Raw genomic sequence first — 21,589 nt, 5'->3', positions numbered from 1 at the left:
ACTCTTCTGGAAAATCGATTCCCTGCACTTTTCATTTTAGTGACTGCAGTCTTCATCCTAAAATTTCACATTTGGCTCTTTTCCATATCTATGGTTGTCTGGAAAATTGTCAATCTTGTCTTCTATCTCTTTGAGCATAGTAAATATAGTTATTTTCAAGTCTCCAAATGACAATTTCAATATCTGGTTCTTTGTGGGGCTGCTTTCGACGGTCTATTGTCTATCATTACTGCTCCTTTCTCCTTCATGTTATCTTGCCTTCTCGGGTGTCTAGTTATTTTGTCTTGCAGCTTATACTTTATTTTTATAAAATTGTGTTTTTGAAATAATTTGAGGCCATTGATGATGTTGTTGTTCTCCTGAGAGGATTTATAGTTGTTTCTCTCAGGCATCTTTCCTGTGTTTTCTGAGAAAAGAGAAGACTTGAAATATTTTGTCCAGATTTTAAAATGGTCCCAGAAGGGCAGCTGACCCTCTGCCATTTCTGACGGCAAAATAAGTCTGCTCTTCTTAAAGGAGAAACTGTTAGGTCTCTCTCTCCGGGACTAGATTTCAGCCTCAGCCCTTGGCTCCGCACGAAAAAGATTTCACGCCGAAGCCGGGCTCATGATCCAAGTGAATTTAATGAGAGTTAAAAGAAGTTTCAGGTTTTATGCGGCACCCATAGGATTCCTTTGACCATATGGCCTGGGAGAGACTGCCCCAGGTCACGCAAGGATCTCTCTCCTCCCAGGAAGACGACCAGACCAGCCCAGCCCAAGCAAGACCCTCTCCCTCTCGGTTCCTGCCTTCTTAAGGGTTCCTGGGGGAGGCATGGTGAATGACCCCAGGTCAATCCCATTGGCTGAACTGCAGTCACCTGGCCCAGGTGGGCTGCTCCAGGTGTAACGCCCATCCGAGCCCACCGGCGGGAAAATCCAGCTTTGTCCTTTGCTGGCTCTCCTGGGCATGCGTCAATGGACTTCCCAATCCCTAGGCTAAGCTGCCTAACAAAACTACCCGGGAACGTCTCCTCATTGCCGTTCTCCTATCATCCTCCAACTCCAGAATCTGGGAATTGTGTCTCTGAAGGCCTAGATATAATCCGAAGGGTTGGGACATCTCTTCTAGTCAAATTATCTTACTGCTAGATGCTGCACAGAACTTTCTGGAGAAAAATTTCCAGGACTTGGCTCTCTGTAGAGTGCTATACCTGATAATGAGGTATAAACCAGAGCAAGAAGTGGTTCAATTGTTTCTCAACTGGTTCACACCCGATTCTCACGCCTGAGGTTTCCATGGTTTGGGTAGCAAATGAGAGCTTATCTGGTTGGATGAATTTACCAAATTTATCTGGTTGGCTATGTAATTTGGCTTGATGAATTACTCAGACCTTCCTCCCTCTTTTCCCAACAGATATTCTTCCATCCAGGCCATTCACAACTTTCTCTTCTTGAGGTTGCATTTAACAACAAATCGGCGTTGTTCATTGCTGCCAGGAAATGAGTCTGTCGACCATAAGATAATCTTTCAACAAAGCACAAAGACAATGTACTTAAGATTCCAGACTAACTTACACATTCTGACCCAAACCATTAATGTATCGATATGGGGGTTGGCACGAACTGAACTCTCATGGAGGGGAAATAACTGTCAAATTATACTTGAATTTGTTTACATGTTTTTAAATTTGTTAGGAAAAAACCCCATGGTCTTCCCTATTCTGTCACCACCTAGTTGTCCAACACTGGCAAGCCGTGGTTAGGTAGGGTCAGTCTCCCCAATGTTAGAATGGAGGCCTTGGATGAGAAATCAGCTGGCTAATGAAATTCCAAATATCTTATGAGTCTTATTCATTTCCTTACCTCAACTCTCCCCGTGCCTTCTGCGTCAGGAAGGCTCCACGAAGGAGTGGTGGCTGATTTGATAAATAATTTATAGGATATTTGGGAATATCCTTGATTTTATTTAGAGTCAAATCACAGGCTATTTTGTATTTGTGACTTAAAGCTAAGTAGTTTTTCTTAAGACGAAGTTATGGGTCAGCTTAGTTTGTAAAAGAAAAGGTGTCTGCCTGAGTACTAGGCTCTTTCGAGAGCCAACTGACAACAGCGACTCCAGTGCGAGCGTGTGATGTGGGAAGAACCGCTCAGACAGGTCAGGGGTGAGAATGGTCACGCCTCTGGAGGATGTCATCTTGGTCACGGAGCCGTTCGCGGAGAAACTGTTGAACTGGCGTGTGCGCTTTGCTGTTCACGTTCTCATGAACAAGACGAAATAAATACACTGTACAAAGCAAGTGTATTTCTGCCTCCAGACGTTGGGGAGTAACCGGCCTCAGACTGGCCCTCTCGCCATAAACGGCGGAGAATGTTGATAAAGACCTAAGGGTCCTCCGCACAGTACTGCAAGTCTCCAGGCAACGGGAAGGGATGGGTTCCCATGAGATTCATCCTGCTTCTATGCCTGGGAATAACTTCCTGGTTTTAGCACAAGATTCAATTCCAATCAGACCTCTGCGGATGCACTGAGCTGAGAAGGCAGAGATCGGCATTTGGGACACCGAAGTGGCTGGGGTGGGACATCTGAGAGGAGGCAGGTGGGTAGACGAGGGACCTCTGAACTGTGTGCAGGGGTCCCCTGTGAGCTTGTGGCTTGGGGCTGAGCTGCGTAAGTTCAGGTAAAAGCACTGAGGCTGATGAGATTGAAAGCAAAGAAGAAATTCTATCGGTTAAGAAGAGCTGGGGAAATCGGACAGGGACCGTTTGCCCAAGTGGGAGGTCCAATTAACATCTCGTTAGCACATCGAACAACCGAACACGGACAGCCAGCAGGAGGCCCACCCTTAGGAAGAAGACTAACTCTGGACCCACCTGCCCGAAGCCCCAGCCTATCTGCTCAGAGCTGCTTAGAGCTGGAGTCTGGAGGGGCAGGGATTTGGACTCTCAATTGAACTGCAATCATGACAAGAATTCAGCCCCACACGTTTATTGCTAGATGTTGATCGAGTAATAAAAGTGACTGCTAAAGAATAAACACTCGTAGGAAAATGGCGGACTTCAGAGTGTCGATATGATCTGTGATGCCAGCATTTAGCATCCGGCTGCTAGCCAAAAGGTTTGTAAGTTCTAATCCACCTGCCACTCTGTGGGACATGTGACGATCTGTTTTCACCAAGGTGACAGCCGTGGAAGCCCCCTGGGGCCACTCTAAACTGTTCTACAGGCTGGCTGTGACTTGGGATTATTAGACCATAATCGATTTTTTTGTTTGCTTCCCCCGCCCTTTATTTATTTATCATTTTATTGGGGGCTAGTTCAGCTCTTATGACAATCCATCCATCCGTCCATCCATCCATGTTTCAAGCACGTTTGTACATATGTTGCCATCAATCATCATTTTCAAAACATTTTCTTTCTCCTTGAGCCCTTGTTATTAGTGTCTCTCTTTCTCTCTGGTATATAAATACATGAAAATGTATGACCCAAGGTCACAAAAAGAGATCTTTAAAAATGGACTCTGAGAGTGCTCAGAGGTTGGTTTTCTCAGCAAAGGGTTTGAAAATAGCTATTATACAAAGTTCAGAAAAACCCAAAACAGCAAATGCTGGCGAGGGTGCGGAGAGAGTAGGGAGCCGGTGAAAAGGCGCAGGCACCGTGGAGCGTGGCCGGGCGCTCCTCAGCGGACGGAGAGTGGATGCACCACGTGACCCGAGTCCCTACACTTGGTAGAGCTCCTAAAGAAACAAGAGCCACGGCACAAGGAGACAGATGCGCCCCGTGTTCACGGCAACTCTACTCGCAACAACAGACAGGTGGGTCCAACTCAAATGCTGAGCGGCGGGAGAAGAGACAAGTAAGCTTTGGTCCGTAGGCACAGCGGAATACTGCGCACCATGAAAGGGGAAGGAGCGATCCGAGAAACGTCTCATGGCGTGGATGGGCCTGGAGATTATTGTGCTGAGTGAACCTACTCCATCCCAAAGACAAATACTGCACGAGACTGCTGTCATAAAAAAAATCAAGACAAGGCTCCTATGTAAAAAAATTCTCTAGTGGTTCCACGGGGTGGGTGGGAAGGGACGGAAGAGGAGGTAACCAGCTGGAGGGTAGACAGGTGTGAACCTGGGTGGAGGGAAAGACCGGGCCCGACAAAAGCGGGGTGGACGCGAAATGAGAGGCACAGGGCGAGATGCTGGGAGAGGATGAGTTGTTGACTGTACAACTTTGTACACCTTCACCTGACTCACCATCAGACATACAACAAATACCTGCTGCATGTAGGCATGCATAACATAGCTGTGTATGTGTTCCCGTCCATGTACACATACATGTGTGTGCAGATATGTTTGTAGGACAGCTGCTATTCTAAGCATATAAAAACATATTTAAGAATTAAAAAGGTGTCTGGTCTTCAAGGAGTGGCACAAATTGTTAAGCCCTCAACTACTAACTGAAAAGTTGGTAGTGTGAATCCCCCCTGGGGCTTCTTAGAACAAGGGCCTCGTTCCCTGCTCCCAAAAGGTACAGCCTCAAAAACTCCACAAACCACAGTTCTACGCTGCAACTGGGATTTGTTTGTTTGTTTGTTTTTGGCTTGTTGTTGTTTGCAGTCTTGAAGAGAGGACAGAGGTACTCTAAGAGAGATTCGAACTATAAATAAGAACCAAATAGAAATTCCATAAGTGAAATGTAACTTTAATGAGAAATGCGCCAAACAGGCTTCATGTCGAGGGAGCTGGCAAAGGAAGCCAGTAGACAGGAATGATTAAGAGGCATCACCCCATCTCTGGGCCACATTGGGGTGGTGGGGAGGGTTGGATAAAAGAAAAAAACACACATCGGACAGTGTAAGACATGAAAAAAATAACAATAATTTATAAATTGTCAAGGGGTTTGGAGGGAGGGGATAAAAATGAGGCGCTGATACCAAGGGCTCAAGTAGAAAATAATGTTTTGAGAATGATGATGGCAACAAATGTATACAGATGTGCTCGACACAATGGATGGATGTGTGGATTGTGATAAGAGCTGTAACGAGCTTCCAATAAAATTATTAAAAAAAAAAAAAGAAACCACATAAAGCCCCCAGAACCAATGAGACCATATAAAATGGCCCAACAGAAGATTAGGGTCGGGGTTGAAGAGATCGTTGAAGAATAGAGGCCTCAAAGCTACCAAATTTGGAAAAAACAAATTTATGAATAGATTTGAGAAGCTTATCTCCCATGAGGATAAATGCATAGAAAAACTGTCATAGTTCCACAGCTGAAAACAAAGATGGAAAGAAAATTTATTTGTGGCGGGGAGACCCAAAACTTTATAGATGACAGCCATCCAAAAAATGTGGGAAAACTTCATTGTCATTTAATTTCATCTGTCCACGGACTCTTTGAAGCCCTGTCCTACAGGTAACCCTAAGCATATCAACGCCCCACCATTGCCTCAGAGAAGATGCAGACCAGCAGGAAGGCAGCGCCTCTTAGTGTTTCAAGTTAAAACAATCCAGGAAAAGTCTTTGCCAACCCACACTTCCACCACCGAGGAGAATAATCTTCACAAAGAAAATGAGAGAGACATTTCCAGTACGTGAAAGTTGAGGGAATTCCCCATCACTGAGCAGCGATGTCCTTCAGCGCGGGGAAACGATACGGAGGGAATCCCGGGTCTACTGCAAGGCATGGCGCCACCAGCATGATCCGCAAACACTGGGTAGGAATGGCACACTTTCACTCTTCCTCAAAACTAACTTAAAGCCAACATCCCAGTCCTGTCGGAGGGGTTGATCATGTCACGGCAGTAAGAGACGCGGAAACAGGGTAGAGTAAATACAGTATCTGTGACTGTACACTCAAACTCCCTGCCACTGAGTCGATGCTGACCCATAAGATAAGAATTTTCGTAACTGTAAATTATACCTCCATAAAGTCGGTTAAAAAAAATCAAGTCCGCAAAGGCTCCTTTATCCACTCAGTCCAACTTGGAGCCTGCGGTGCGCAGACAGGGCACTGGAAAGTGCTATGCATTGGGCACCAATCTAAATGCTTTATAAGAAATTGCTCACAGAAGCTTCTCAACAACTCCACAAGGTCAGTGCAATGTCAGCGCCCCATGCTACTGAGCAGGCAACGGAGGCACAGGGTGGCTAAGCGGCTGTCCCAAGTCTCAGAGCTAGGAGGTGCGGATATGTGGAAATCAGGATTTCACCGCTTATGACCCAATTCACTCCCTGCCAACTAGGGGGGCAGGCACACGGCGCTCCCATCCTGCCCAACCATCGCTTCATGGGAGACTGGCCACCGCTGGATTTTCATTTCGTTCTCCTGTGTCTCTTGCCAGCATTTATAAACTTGGAAGCCTAAGTGGCCCTTACGATTGCCATTCTTTTAAATTCGGTCCCAGTCACCTTGGTGTTGGCTGTTCTTTCCCGCTTGAGAGCCCCAGGGGAAAGGCCATGCGCAAAGGACAACGAATCTTGGAGCTCCTGAGCTTGAGGGGCTCACCCTGCTTTCGTGGGGTGGTCTGGCCTGCTGGGAGCCCAAGCGGCATGGTGGTTACCCGCTGCACTGTTAACCTCCAGATCAGCTGTTCAAAACCACCCACTTCGCCTGAGGCTCCAAGGTTAAAGGTCAAAGCTCTAAAACTCGCCAGATTCAGACTCCTGGTCTCCTCCCCTACGGTGTCTCTCACTTCTGTAAGTGCCCTTCAGGTGGCAAAGACACCACCTTTCCCGGTACCTGGAAGGGGCTCAGGAGGCATCATGAGCATAATATGAACGTGCATAAAGCAACCCCGGAACTATCAACTGCCCTTCATCTCAGCAAAGTCGTGACACCCAGGGAGGGAAAGCTGGGCCCGCCTTCACCGACAGAGCCCGGGGTCTGGAGGGAGTAGTTCTCTGGCCTGGAAAGTCGTCCCAACTCGACGCGGCGCATTACTCTGGGAGAAGCTCTTGGGGCTCTATTTGCCTATCTATAAATTAAGGATAATATTCCTGCCTCCTTGGACCACTGGGCCGATTAATCAGCCAATAAAGCTCGGCGAGTCTGAAAGCCTCTTCTCGTTGGTAGCCACCCGATAATTTCTCACCACCTACATTGTGTTCTCTAGTCAAAGGGGGACGATTTCATCAGCCGGAGAGCGTCTGGCTACATTAGGAAAGATGAGCAGTTACCCTGTGAGCCGACACAGTCTTTGACCGTATTATTTTTTAAGCTGCTGTATCCTGACCATCACTTAACAGAGGCTGTCCCGGCTCAGCCGCACACTGTGATGGAGACTCGGGATGTCTCAGGAAAAGGCCGCGGCAGCAGGGGCCGGGGCTTTTGAAGCAGGTGCATGTTTTTAAATGAGCTCCCTTTGCTGCATGTGGGTCGTTTTCCTCTCCTAACCACCTGGTGCTGTGGCCCATCACCAGTCACGAGTTCTTGCCTCAAGAGGCAGATTGTTGCCAGGAAGCTGGGGGCTTTACAGGTAAAATGCCCTCCCCAGTGACAGGATCGATTGGCATAGTGATTACGCATTGGGCTGCTAACCACAAGGTCAGCTGTTCGAAAGTATGGGGGCAGGGGGTACGCCAGGGAAGCTTTGTACTCCCATAAAGAGCCAACAGTTCCCAAACCCCTGTCCTATAGGCTGCCCCCGACTTGCTGGCATTGAGTTTGGGTTTTTGCTTGAATTATGATAGACCTCACTCTGTGGGTGGGGAAACAGAGGCAAAGCAGAGTTGGCAGAGTTGAGCACTGTAGCCCAAGTCCCTGTGTCAGAGTCCAAGGGTCCCTTCGGAGGGCAGGAGGGGGCAGAGGACCATGCGGGGACCCTCAGGCCCAGTGTGGAATCCGAGGGTCACCTTGGGCAACAATGGGAGCTAGTGTAAACATGAAAGGTGTTGGGAGGTTGGGGACAGGGATGGGGCTCCTAATCCCTAAACGCTGTTCTGTTTATGAGAGGCCAGACATCAGGGAGCTGGCTTACTTCAGAATCCTGAAGCAAAGCAGGTCAGCCGAGACCTGTGGATTGGCTTCTCCATGGGGAAGTCGCGGCCCTGCTGATTGTAGTTGTCCTCCAGAGGGCTCGGCTCGCCTTAGCCAACACAAGCCCCCGGGCTGCCTCGGGCAGGCGAGAAGGCACAAGGGAGGATGTGGCTCTTGGGTGCTTGCTTCCCAGCTGGGAGGATCCAAGGAACTCAGATGTCTGCAGGAGCTCGTAAGCTCCAGAAAAATAAACCTACAGAGAGTGCGCCATGATGACTGTTACCGGGGTCTTCCTTTCAGAGAGGGGCAGAACCCAGGGTCCGGCCTGCCTGCCTCTAGGTAGCAGTTGAGCCCCAAGGAAGACACCGAACTTGCCCGGCTGCCATGCTTCTGCCTGTAGAGTGGGGGCTTTGGATCAACTAGAGAGCTGACGGCCCTTCCCACTCAGCCATTCCAATCTAGGGAGAACGTCCGAAGAAGACTGTACAGACAGCTCCGTGGTTTCGTCACTTCCTGTTCCAGGGAAGGAGTCTCAGGTGGTGTAAAAGGTGCTAACCGAAGGGCTGAAGGTTGGAGCACACCCCGAGGAGTCTTAGAAGAAAGGCGTGGTTGGGGGTCTGCTTTTGAAAAAAATATTAGCCCCTGCAAACCCTGTGGAGCACGAGTCTCCTCTGACACACCCGGGGTCACCAGGACGTGGGTTGACGATGGCAATTAGCTTGGTTTCAACAAAGCAAAACGTAAACCGGCAGAGCAGGAGCCGAGAGGATGGCCTAGGAAGGAGTCCTGATGCCGTCGGAAGTGGGACCAGGAGGCCTTGGCCCGATGGGTGGAGCGAGAGGGCCTTACACGTGCCCCTGTCCTAGTAAGTAGCCTTCGTTTTGGTTTCAGGCCCTAGGTCTTATAAGGCCCCTTGAGGACAAACAAGAGGAAAAGGCAAGATCAGCAAAAGAGGAAATGAGGGATTAAGAGGTCAAGTCTAATGGAAACGTCATCGCCAAGGGCACACGGTGGGCAAGGTGCCTCAGCTGAGGGAGAGGCTGAGAGCTAGAGCAGAGGCATCGGCTCAGCTCTTTATGTTACTGAAAGCATGCGGAGGCCAAGGTCACTGAGCCAGTACCTGGAGGGGAGGGCTGTAGACTACTGCTCTCACCCCCCCAGGCTTGGGCGCTAGCCTTTGTGATCCACTGGTGGCACTCTAAGGGAGCTGAAGTACACGAGCCAGGGTTGCATAGACGTTCCGGGAAGAAAGGGCAGGGGTGAAACACTGCCAGGAGGTAGGGAAGCCACGTGGTTGAACCTCTGCCCCAGTGTGGGGATCCTCTTTGGGTTCCATTTCACAAATAGGCTAATTTTCACTGTAACTTTGCTACTGTGATGAATCATAATGGAAATATCTGATATGCAGGATGTATTTTCATGGCTACAAATTGAACATAATTAAACATAATTAAAGCCTAGTGATCCATCACAAAACAATATGTAATAATATATTGTGAAATATTTATGTGTTTTCCGATGGTCTTAGGCGATCCCTGTGTAAGGGTTTCTTGTTCCCCAAAGGGGTCGAGACCCACAGGTTGAGAATCGCTGCTCTAGACAAACTTTTCCTCATCAGATCTGGGATGATGAAGTGTCTTGAAGAAAGTGGGAGCCATAAGATTGGGATGGTCTCCGGTGCTGGGCCCTCCTGGTCTCTAGCATCCAGCAGGCATCCCCCTGGACCAGGAAGCATTTCCCTGAGAGCCTAATGGTGATTGCAATCCACTGTGACTCGACTTCCCAAAGAACAAATTACAGGTGGGACGGCATTACCGAAGTGCAAAGAAACTCAGAAAACTTGTTCTGAGTAGCTCTAATATGCCCCAATGGGTCTGTTTAGCAGGCACACCCTTGGCTAATTCACGGGGCTAATTTCACAGTTCCTAATCCCCAGGAGAGGAGAAGGCATTCTGGGAGAAACACCTGCCTTGGCAGGATGAAGGCGGCTCACCGGGGAACTTGGACACTGGGGTTGGCTTGTAACTCCTGCAGCAGCAAGTTTAAATTCCAACACCCCATCTAGGAACATCTATCCAGAAAGGGTGCTGCATACCCTGCGGGGTGAGATGATTTTCCGGTGTGCTCAGGAGAGAGCAGACGAGTGACTCGGCCTCCAGAATGGAGTGAGGTCGGGTGGGAGAGATTCTGAGCCCACTCCGCCGACACCAGCTCATGTCCACCTCCTTGGAACTCGAGTCATCAAGAACTCTGACACGCCTCGCTCGGCGTCTAAGAAATGTAGCTGTCTCTCTGCAGTGCAGTTTTTTTTCTTGTTAAAATAATTTTATCGGGGGCTCTTACAACTCTTTATAATATTCCATACATCAATTGTATCAAGCATATTGTACGTATGTTGCCATCATCCTTTCCAAAACATTTTCTACTTGAGCCCTTGATATAAGCTCCTCTCCCTCCTCTACCCTCCCACCCTTATGAATCCTTGATCAATTATATATTGTTATTATTATTTCATATTTTACACTGTCCATTATTCCCCTTCACCCATATTTCTGTTATTCGTTCCCTTCAGGGAGCAGGGTGGCTATATATCCAACTTTGTGATGGGTTCCTCCTTTCTCCCTGCAGTGCTGTGTTTGAATATTTCTCAGGCAGAAGCACCAGCAGGGGCTACACAGATAAACGCCTATTACTGTGGTACCAGGACCCACCACAATCTGCCCCCCACTGACTCTTCTCCCTTGGTTCTCACTCATCGCTCTCTGCTTGAACGAGCCCATTCATAAACCTAGGTGCTGATGGGGCTTGGCCTCGGGTGGTGACCCAACAGATAATTTTTCACCCCAAATGTCCTTCTATCTTCACCCATTGTTGTTGGTGGTGGTGAGTTATCTGGTTAGATCTGACCTACAGTGACCCCATCTACAACACAAGGACAGACTCCCTGGTGCTGTGCCGCCTTCACAATCGCAGTGATGGTTGAGCACATTTTGGGGAGCCCCCTGGTCTCTCCGGAGGGCACGTTCAAAGTATATGAGCCCACGTCTTGACAGCCTTGATTCTAAGGAGCTCACTGGCTAGATTACTTCCGAAACAGATTGGCTTGTTCTTCTGGCAGCCCACGGTACTCTCAGTATTTATTCTTCCTCAACACATCCTTCACGCTTCCTTATTCATATCCAGTTTTCACACACATATGAGGTGACTGAAAATGCCATGGCTTGGATCAGGCCCACCTTAGTCCTCAACGTAACATCATAGCTCTTTAACACTAAAGTGAGGTATTGTGCAGCTGCTTTGCCCAATGAAACATATTGTTTTATTTCATTAATCATGCCACTTCCATGAGCATTGATTGTGGATCCAAGTAAAATAAAATCCTTGACAACATCAACCTTTTTCACTTTAGTATGATATCATTTATGTGTCTAGTTATGAGGATATTTTTTTACTTTGAGACAAAATCCATACAGTAACCACACAAAAGATAAAATACTTAGGAAAAAAACTAATGAAAAAACAAAAGATCTACACAGAGAAAACTATAGAACATTACTTCAAGAAACAAGCAAAAAAACCTCCAACATAATGGAAGAATATTGCATGCTCATGGATAGGCAGACTTAATACTGTGAAAATGTCAATACTAGCTAAAACAATCTATACATACAACACAAGTCCAATCCAAATCCCAAAAACATGTTTTCAAAGAAATGGAAAAACTAATTATCAATTTCATATGGGTAGGCAAAAGACCCAGGATAAGCAAAGAACTTCTTAAAAAGCAGAACTCAGTAGGAGGCCTTGCACTACCTGGACCTAAAAACCTACTACATAATCACGGTGGTCAAAACAGCCTGGTACAGGTACAATGAGAGATATATAGAACAATGGATCAGAGTAGAACACCCAGACATAAATTCATCAGCCTCTAGGCAACTAATTGTTGACATGGGAACTAGAAATATCCAATGGGACAAAGACAGCCTCTTCAACAAATGGTGCTGAACAAAGTGGAAGAATGGAACAAGACCCTGTGCACAAAAATAAACTCAAGATAGATTAAGGATCCATGAGAAAACTGGAACAAACTTAAGGGCCCTACTGCAGGGGACACATAGACGACCAAGTCTAATAAAGGAGACACACACAGTGGAAGGCGAAATAGATGACTGGGACATGCTGAAATCACATCTCAAAAGACTTCATCAAAAGAGATAAAACAGGAACCCATAGATTTGAAAAAAAAACATTTTTTAAACTAATGAATGGTACATTGGATAACGGTCTAATTACTAATGTCTACTGAACTCTTCCATAGCTCACTAAGAAAAATAACACAACCCAATTAAGAACTGAGAATAAGGGAGTTCACCAAAAATGAATCACCAATGGCTAAACAAACACATGAAAAGGTGCTCATGATCACTAGCCATCTGGAGACGCAAATTAAGACCACCATGAGATCCTTTACACGCACCGTGCTAGCTCAATTAAGACAAGAGAAGCCAACAAATGCTGGAGAAAGTGTGCAAAGAATGAACTCGCATACACTGAAGGTAGGTTTGTCAATACATAGAGCCAGTATAGAAAACAATATGGCAATACTTAAAGCAACTGGGGATTGCAATCCCATATGAACCAGCATATACCACGAAGAACTAGGAGGCACAACACGGGTGGATGTGTGCTCCCCTACGTTTGCAGCAGCACAGTTCACACAGCAAGAAACTGGAAGCCGTCCGAATGGCCAACCGTGGAAGAATGGATATAGAAACTGGGGTGTGTGTATATTTATGTGATGGTGTAGCTAACTCCACGTCCCTACAAAAAGTGTGCTGCGAGCATGAAACACCACATGGCAGGGTGGAAGGGCCTGGAAACCATTACACTGAGTCCAGTTAGGCAAGCACAAAAGGAGATGAATTCTACGAGTCCACTACTATCAGGAGAAACGCAATTACACAAAACGCAGAGGCCCAATCCTAAACAAAAGTCTGCCCACTGGCCATCGACCGTACATTAGCCCACTTACATGCACTTCATAAGCATTGCCTGCAAAGGGGGCACCTTACCTCGGCCAGGGTCACTCCTTCAAGAGGGGCAAAAGGGAGAAGACCATCCACTTGATGCCTACAACACCGAGACAGGGCCGGACCCATCAACCGCACTTTACAGGAGTGAGGGGCGAACCTCACTGGAAAACAGGCAAAGACCAGCAGGTGGGAGCATCCTCATGTCAGAGGAGGCACTTACATTCCTGCTGGCGGGTGCCATGGGTACGTGGGCAAGAGGAGGCTCACGTCGGGAAGGGATGCTTAGTCATAATTGCTGGGAATCTAAGGGGAGAAGGGACCCAGCTCTATGTTCCCGGGTAAACCCTTTGAATAAGGTTCCACCCAACCCTTGGTGAACCATGTCATGGACAAAGCACTAGGATGATGCTGGACATACAGGGAATATAGTATCCCCCAGTGGCCACACCAGAAAGACTTGACGTAGAAGACTGCCTGGGCGAACTAGGCACTGCCTCAAAACTACCTGCAGCCCTTGGGCTTAGGACTGAAATTCCCTGCTGGAAGAGGAAGCAAAGGATGGCCACCCCAAGACTGTGGACATGGCAGTCACTGGACCTTGGGTGGAACTCTGGGCCTACTGGGTGTCCAATGAAAAGGGACCCAGAACCACCATGTATTTAATACCTCAATGGTCCCCTTGCATTAATATGACAGGTATTAATCTGACAGGCAAGGATCTGCCCTTGTAGGGAATGTTACAGAACATTTTCCCCTAGCATCTTCCCCCATGCTCAATGTAAACAGAGCTCAATCCATTAAGAAATCAATCTGTACAAAGCAACAACTCATGGGCTGCAGCTCGCAGTTGGACCACACACCTTATCTCAACAGTACCATATGTTCTATACCATTGGATAAATCATTGTTGCTGTCAATGCAACTGCCTTATATCCCAGGGGGATGATTGACAGTGTTTTTCTCTATTTTTTAATGCGGGGTGGTGGTGGTGTTTGTTTGCTTTGTGTTTTGTTGTTACTTTGTTTGTTTTGTCATCATATGGCTGCTAAAGTAAATAAGAATCACTCCTAAGCTGCGAACCAGCATGTGGATGATGCTGGGCTCCCACTTAACTCTAGCCCATGTCCAAGAACAGTTAGTTCCTCTAACACGGCCCTGCTTGATAGTCGCCTTCATGAAGAGCAAACTGAAGGTGAGTGTCTACAGCTAAGTGTGATGGAGACAGCAGATGATGCCCGGCTATCATGGAGAAGAGTATCCGGGGTCTTAAAGGCTTGTTTTCAAACAAGCAGCCATCTAGTGAGCTGTCAATTAAGTCCAGATGGAAGAAGCACACCAGCTTCTCTGATCTAAAGATGATGGTAACAAAATCCATATACAATGAAGGAAAAAGCATCAGAGATTACATTGTGAACACGCAATGTGTAGTGGGCTGTGGAGGCCCGTGGGAGCCCAACATCCATCTGCAGAGTGTCTAATCAGATTAAGCCTCCGGCAGATCTACTCTGACCACAAGGAGAGGGACTCAAAGAGCTTTACTCTCAAACTGAAGCTATTGATTATAGCGGATCGAACTACAGTACAATACAACACTTGGTCAGTTGACCTTCTGGACCCAACCTGAGTTTGTTCTAGGCTTAAATATTTCTCACTTTTCCACAACAGACATTTCTTTTCTATGCTCGCTTCGAAAGCACAGATACTGAAACTGAGATGAAATTTCTTTTCTGGCACCCACCCCGCCCTCCCCAACTTTAAAAAATATATTCGACGTGGTCTTTTCTTTCTTACGCTATTTTATTTTCATCTTTATAGTATTTCTTTTTCTGTTTCATTTTGTTTTTTATTGCTTCTGGTTAGTTTTCCAGTTAACAAAGCACTGAAGGAGTGGATGCTTAGGGACAATAATTGATGCAATGGTTTCTCAGGCACGGGAGAGAGAGAGATGGTCCATACTAAGTTGTAGTCTCCATCTACTATGCATTAGGCTGTGGTCCGCATGGTCAGCAGTTCAAAACCATCAGCAGGATAAAGACTGGGCTTTCTACTCCCGTAAACAGTTACCGTCTCAGGAACCCCCAGGGCTCACTGTGAGTCAGCATGGGCTCAACGGCAGGGAGTTTGGCTTTTTAGAAGGCTGTCGTCTCTTTGCAAAGCTCCAGATTCATTACAAATTTTGTCTCCTTTCATGAACCTTTTCCTGCCTGCCACTATCCCTGGTAAGCTTGTCTCCTTGAACCCAAGTGACATGCCACACACTCTTCTCCGGCATTTTTATTGTTTAAATCTCGACTGCTCTTTCGAAGTCCATCTGCTTTGTCTTGACAGTGATCTTGTCCCGTCCTTCCAGTTCACATCCTTAATCACGTGAGGCGATGTGATGGCTTAGAATGCCACAGGACAGCTGTCACTGAGCACCAACGACAAGCCAGGCGCTGCTGAGGGGCCCCACGTAGATGGACTCCCTTCCTGTTTCTAGGGCCTGTCGTCACCCCGTTTTACAGAGGAGGACACTTTACAGATAAGACCCAGAGGGACTCAGCAACTTCCCAAAGGCACAGAGTGGGAGAATGGTGGGAACAGGCAGTCTGACTCAAGAGTGGATGCCTAAACCACTAGGCTGGACGTCTCTCTCGGCATCTTCAACAGGGGGCCTGCTCAAGGTAATCATTGACCTATGGAGGCCAATTTGCTCTCAGAAAACCGTCCTAACCTCAGCGAGGAAAAGCAGGAAGAAGAGCTTCCCCCCTTTCCACACCCGGTCCTCACGGCGCCGTCTCCCGTCTCAATTAGGTCGCAAACCCTCTTGTAGTGAAGTCCTGTTTGCTATTTCATGTTCTAATCCAGAAATCAAATCAAAACAAAGCAAAAGCACACCATTCACTGAGAAAAGGGGCATCCCAAAAGAGTCAATCTTACAAGAAACATTCGCACAGGGTAAACGACGTCCCACCCCACAGCGCGGAGGTAGTCCAGTCTGCGGACAGATGGGGAGAGCACTCTCGCTCCGTGTCTCCCGTGCCTTGCTTCGTGCGCGGCTCCCGCAGGTTCCATAAATGCTCACCGGCACATGCAGGGGCTGCTCTTGCACGCCGCCACTGACACAATCATCATGGCACGAGCAGGGCCGGGCCGTGTCCACCTTCGAAAAGACCCAAGCCCGTCCTCACCTCCACCTGTCTTTCCCTGTATTCATTCCGCTCCTGCTAGTTCTTCTCCAGGACGGCACCCGGGGAGGAGGAAATGGCCCCTTCCTTCCTGCTCCACCAACGACTAGACTCCTTTTACGCACGTGGTAAATATTTAATCACAACTCCCCAGATTGATTGTTGGTCCGTACAGTACCGTGCGGACTGGCCCATATGGCAGATCATCGCAGCACTTCTGTTGAGGCAGCGTGGATGCTTCAGAAAGAGCGGGAACTGATCTCCTGAAGTCACCTGACCAGAGCTTTCCACCGCGTGGAGTTTCCTGGAGTCAATATGATTTTTGTATCCACACCTACATCTTGCACCTTCCTCTGAGCATCTCCAAGGCCGCAGCCATGCTCTTTGGTCCCTTTGCATACTTGTCCGGAAGGCTCTCCTGGCTAACCCTTCAAGACCCAGCCCGTGAGACCTCCTCCAGGAAGGCCTGCCTGATTCTCTCCCTCACTCCTGAAGGACTGATGGCCTGGAGGCGTATTTGTCATGGAGTGAATCACATCTTATCTCAACTGCTTTCTGGGCACTCTCCAAATTTTAATCTGTTCTGTGGTTTTAATGAACATGTTTTCTCCCCCAGGGTGGCACAGTGAGTTAGGCTACTAACCACAAGGTCAGAGATTCGAGACCACCAGGTGCCCCTGGTGATTTACAGTCTCAGAAACCTAGAAGGTCAGTCCTACTCTGTCACTGCGAGTTGGAATTGTCCCCAAAGCTGTAGGGATGCACTTAAAGCCCTTAGCTTGAAACACGCTTAGCTTCTGACTCAGTTCTGTGTCTGCTACAAGGGCGAGGGAAGGCTCTTAGGTAAAGTAGGTACTCAGTACGTTTTGTTGAACAAATGAATCATGACTCATGGATCTGTACTCCCACGACCGTCTCTCTTTCCCCGTACTCTGTGAATATAAGATCCAATGGCATGGGTATTTGAAAATAAGCGCAGTCTCTTGGGCCCCTAATGGCAGCTCTGACAAACCACCCAACACACCTATTTGCTATAAGAAAGGATGGAACCAAATAAGCAGAGGATGAAATAAACAGAACTGGCAACACTTGGGACACATTAGAAGCCACGTGTCTATGGAAGCTATTTTGCCACTCCACTTTTGTGAACTGGTTTGTTCTTAGGAGCAAGGGACAGCACTGCCGCTCGGCCATGAGGGGCAGCTCCGTGTGCTGACACCCGCTCATTCCCCAAGGACTGGGCTACATTTATCAGGCAGTGTAGGTGGTGCTAGGCAGTGGTGGGGTTCCGTTGGTTCATACCCGTTCAGCAGAACCTATGCCCAATTTTTTGTTAAGTCCAATGAACCAGTGGTTAAAATGGCAATTGTAAGCAGGGTTCTTTTCAAGGAGAAGGGCTAGGCAGTCGCCAATATGGGAATCACAAACTTACATTCTTGGCTGGTCTTTTAATGTGCCCCTGAACAACACTGTACTCTGAGCACCTGTAGTAATGTTCACTTGGTCCATAGGTATCACAAACGAGATGAAACTATGCTTGTCATATTTATTCATGTCATAAAACTCATTACACTCTGGATAAAATATTATGTTTTTACTCCCTTGCGTGTGTTACTGCAGTGAACAAACATCGTGTAAAGGAGACGTGTCCAACAACCAGAGTGGGACACCGTCATTCGCTTCAGCTGTGTGTTATGTCCCAAACTCCCCCAAGCTACGATGAGTGAATCACACAATTCCTGAAAGTGTTCAAAGAGCTAAAAATCATGCCAGAACAATTGCTTTAAGTTCGACAGGAGCAGAAAGGGGTTTTTCAAAGACGAACACAGTATGTTCAGAGAAAAGAAGTCATCTGTATCTAATCTATCAAGCATTGTGACTACTGTCTAGCTGGTCTACCTGTAAAGCAGTGGTTCTCAACCTTCCTAATGCCGCGACCCTTTAATACGGTTCCTCATGCTGTGGTGACCCCCCCAACCATAAAATTACTTTCGTTGCTACTTCATCACTGTCATTTTGCGACTGTTATGAATTGGGTGGTCCCTGTGAAAGGGTCACTCGACCCCCCAAAGGGGTCGCGACCCACAGGTTGAGAACCGCTGTTCTAACAGCCTGGGATCCTATTCCTACAGTGAAACAATCGGTTAAGGATAAATCATACAGCTGATGATGCTCAGATAAAATCAAAGAGAACTGAGCGTGAGAATGCCAATCAAGAAGCAATAGGAGACCTCTTTAATAATCGGTGTATTGTTTTTGTCAGATACGATTTAATGTTTTCATTAATGTTGTAGAACTCTTATAACACAATCTGGTTTGAATACTTCTCTTATGATTCGTACTTACGTATTAAATGTGTGCAATACCAAACTGCCTGTGGTGTACCATTTCTTTATAGTTAAAATGGTCATCAGGGCAGTGGAGCAATTAATAACTTATTTCAGTCCCACCACTCGTGGCAAGCCTACAGCAGTGAACAAAACTAATAAAGTTTGTTGTCCTCAGGGCTACCGTCTAGTGAGGTGAGGAGTGATACATAAATAAACAAGTAGATGTATTGTAGGCCGCCGGCCGCCCTTAAAGGGACTCTGGTGCTATAGTGGACTAAGCAAGGGGACGTCAACTGCATGGTCAGCAGTATCAGCTCACCAGTCACTCCAATGAGGGGATGGCCTGCTCCCCTAAAGGCGACAGGCACAGACCCAGAGGGGTAGCCCTACTCTGTCCTCTAGGGTCGTGATGAGGCAGCATTCGCTCGATGGCAGTGGATTTGGGTAGATCCAGTTGCCCTGCAGGTCTGGGCTGAACTCACCCCATGTCTCAAGTCTCAGCCAAAAGTGAGACCAGGGTGTAAGAGCGGCAGGAACGCTGGGAGGTACACACCCTTGGGAATCAGCAACCTTCGGAAATCAGGAGGAGGGCATTTATCCAAGGACCAAGTTCAGAAGGGTCGAAAGGAAGGTGCAATGGAAACTGGAAACACGGAGAGACCGTGGGATATGCGATGTTCCATTGGAGGGTCTGAGATGAAGGAGATGAGTGTGAAATGTTGAATGTACACGGATTGTCCACTCTGTAAACTTTCATCCAAATCAAAATAAATAGGTTTTACAATGTGCACTTAATAAGGCAGATGGTGAAAAGCAGTAGGGGGGAATGAAGCAGGAAAGGGGCTCAGATTGGCACGCCGAGGGAAGGCCTCTCTGCCAAGATGACATTTCAGCAGATTGCAGGTGAGCAGGTAAGGCAGGCAGAGAGCAGGGTAGGGAACAGCCCAGCCAGGAGGACCAGTGAGTGCAAAGTCTTCCGTGGCAGTGAGCTCAGGTGTTGGAGGAAACGGAGGCCAAGGAGCCCGTTGAGGAGGGAGAGAGGGAGACACAGAAGGAAGTGAGATCAGAGCAGAGGTGGGATCATGACAGGCGTGCAGGACTTTGGTTCTCACTCTGAGTGACCTGGAGAAGCTTCTGGAGGGTTCTAAACAGGGCAATGACAGCATGTCACTAACATGTTAAGGGAGTCCTTCTGGCTGGTGTGTTCACACCAGCCTATGGCAAGGAATGAGGGCGGAAGAGAATTCTGTTAGGAGGTGTGGTAGCAACACAATTCCATGTCAACATGATAAGTAGAGGGGGACACACTCTTTTTCTTTTTGTCTGTTTCACCTTCCTGTTAACAAGACACATGGAGCCACGCCGATGGCAGCCAGAGCCCTGGAGATGCATCCACCACCATTGGATCCACAGGACTTTCCACCCAGCAGCCTGTGATCTTCCTGCATTTGGCATCATTGCATGTGCTGCGTGCGTCTGAAGAGTAATTTATGGACTAGTATCAGACACACGGGCTAACATCGGGTTTATGAACTAGATCTAGACTGAGCTGGCATGTTTTCTCAATATACGATTGCTCTTTGATATAAAGCTCTCTCATACACATGTGAGCGTCTGCAATTGGCCCCGTCTAACACAGGAGGCCAGCGCAATAAACCAGGCGAGAGATGGCGATGGCAGGTACCAAGGTGAATGTCAGATGGTAAGAAAAAGGCAAATTCTGGACACATTCTGAAAGTATGGCTAATGAGAGGTTCTCATAGATTTTATGCAGAGGGTGAAAGAAAGCACTACATCAAAGGATTTTGGCTTAGGCAGCTGGAAAGATGAAGTTAATTAGCATTTCCTGAGATGGGAAAGGCTTTGGGGAGATTGGGAATTCTATTCTGCGTATGGCAAGTTTGAGATAACGGCTAGATATCCGATGGAAAGCAGGGCGTAGGCAGTGAGGTATACTAATCTGGAGTTGAGGGGAGAGGCCTGGGCTGTGGACATAGTTGGTAGTCATTACATAATGTAGAGACCCCCAAACCCAAACTCATTGCCTTTGGGGCCATTCGGACTCCTGGTGCCCCTACAGGGCAGGGTAGAACTGCCCCCATGGGTTTCTGAGAAGGGCACTCTTATGGGAGGAAAAGCCTCATCTTTCTCCCGACATGGTATATAGATGACATTGAATGTCACCAGACTGGCGATGAGAACTGAGGCCTGAGTGCAGGTAGAGAAGAGGTCCCAGGATGAGCCGTGGAGGACTCCGATGGTAACGGGATGAGAAGGTGAGGGGGGAATCTGTAAAGGTCACTGAGAAGGGAAAGCAAGTAAAGTCAGGGCGGCACTGGGAACAAAGTCCCAGCAGTCAAGTGAGAGCCAGGTTCCCGTTGGCATGGACTCAGGAGAGAACGGGGGGGGGGGGGCTAAGAATTGGAGATGATGTGTTCAGGGCCAACTCTCTTGAGTTGTGCTGAAGTACGGAAAAGACACCAGCCAGGGCGACCAGGAGGAGAGTCACACAGAGGCATTTGCCTAGGTCTACAATGGAGAAAAATGGAGCTGACCTTGTTTCAGACTAAGTCATTTGAATCGGCACAGGGCCGTTTGTTCAACTTGATTGATAGTCTTCTCTGTGGCACAGAACCTATTTCCGTGAGAAAGAGGGGAGGGCTCAGTAAGTTTTTTCGCGAGGCTCCTCAGAAAATAAGAAACGTAACAAAGAAGAAGAAATGCAAGTTTGCCCACAACTGCCGAGCCATCTAATGCGCTTTAATCCTGAATGACAAATGCGGCGTCCTGAATGGCATGACGGGCCCTGCATTTGAGGACATGCTAAGTCACGGCCTCACCTTGAGGAGAGAATTAAATGGGTAACTCAAGACCCCTGGGACACCTTCATGAGGTAAGATTATTTCTCGACGTAAACCTCTTTCGCACACACACGAGCCACGGGGTTTATTTCTCCAGATTCGGCAGCCTCGCACAGCCCCCAGCTCTAAGCTAGTCTTGTTACAGCCCAGTCATGGCTCTCTGTCCCCTAAGCCCCAGGTCGGCAGCGATGCAGTACGACTAACGGAAGTATGAGTCCTCAGCTGGAAAGCCCCCAATGATTCT

The 21,589-nt window shown here is 47.7% G+C and overlaps 1 protein-coding gene across 1 annotated transcript in view; it reads right to left on the bottom strand.

Annotated features, from left to right (window-relative positions):
• Nucleotides 1-21,589, bottom strand: part of CACNA1C (calcium voltage-gated channel subunit alpha1 C) — a 728,086-nt gene that overhangs the window by 264,320 nt on the left and 442,177 nt on the right. The gene's annotated exons all lie outside the window — the stretch shown is intronic.

Source organism: Tenrec ecaudatus, chromosome 6 (assembly GCF_050624435.1).
Source record: "Tenrec ecaudatus isolate mTenEca1 chromosome 6, mTenEca1.hap1, whole genome shotgun sequence".
NCBI classification, from domain to species: Eukaryota; Metazoa; Chordata; class Mammalia; order Afrosoricida; family Tenrecidae; genus Tenrec; species Tenrec ecaudatus.
This window is presented reverse-complemented; position numbering and strand designations above follow the sequence as displayed.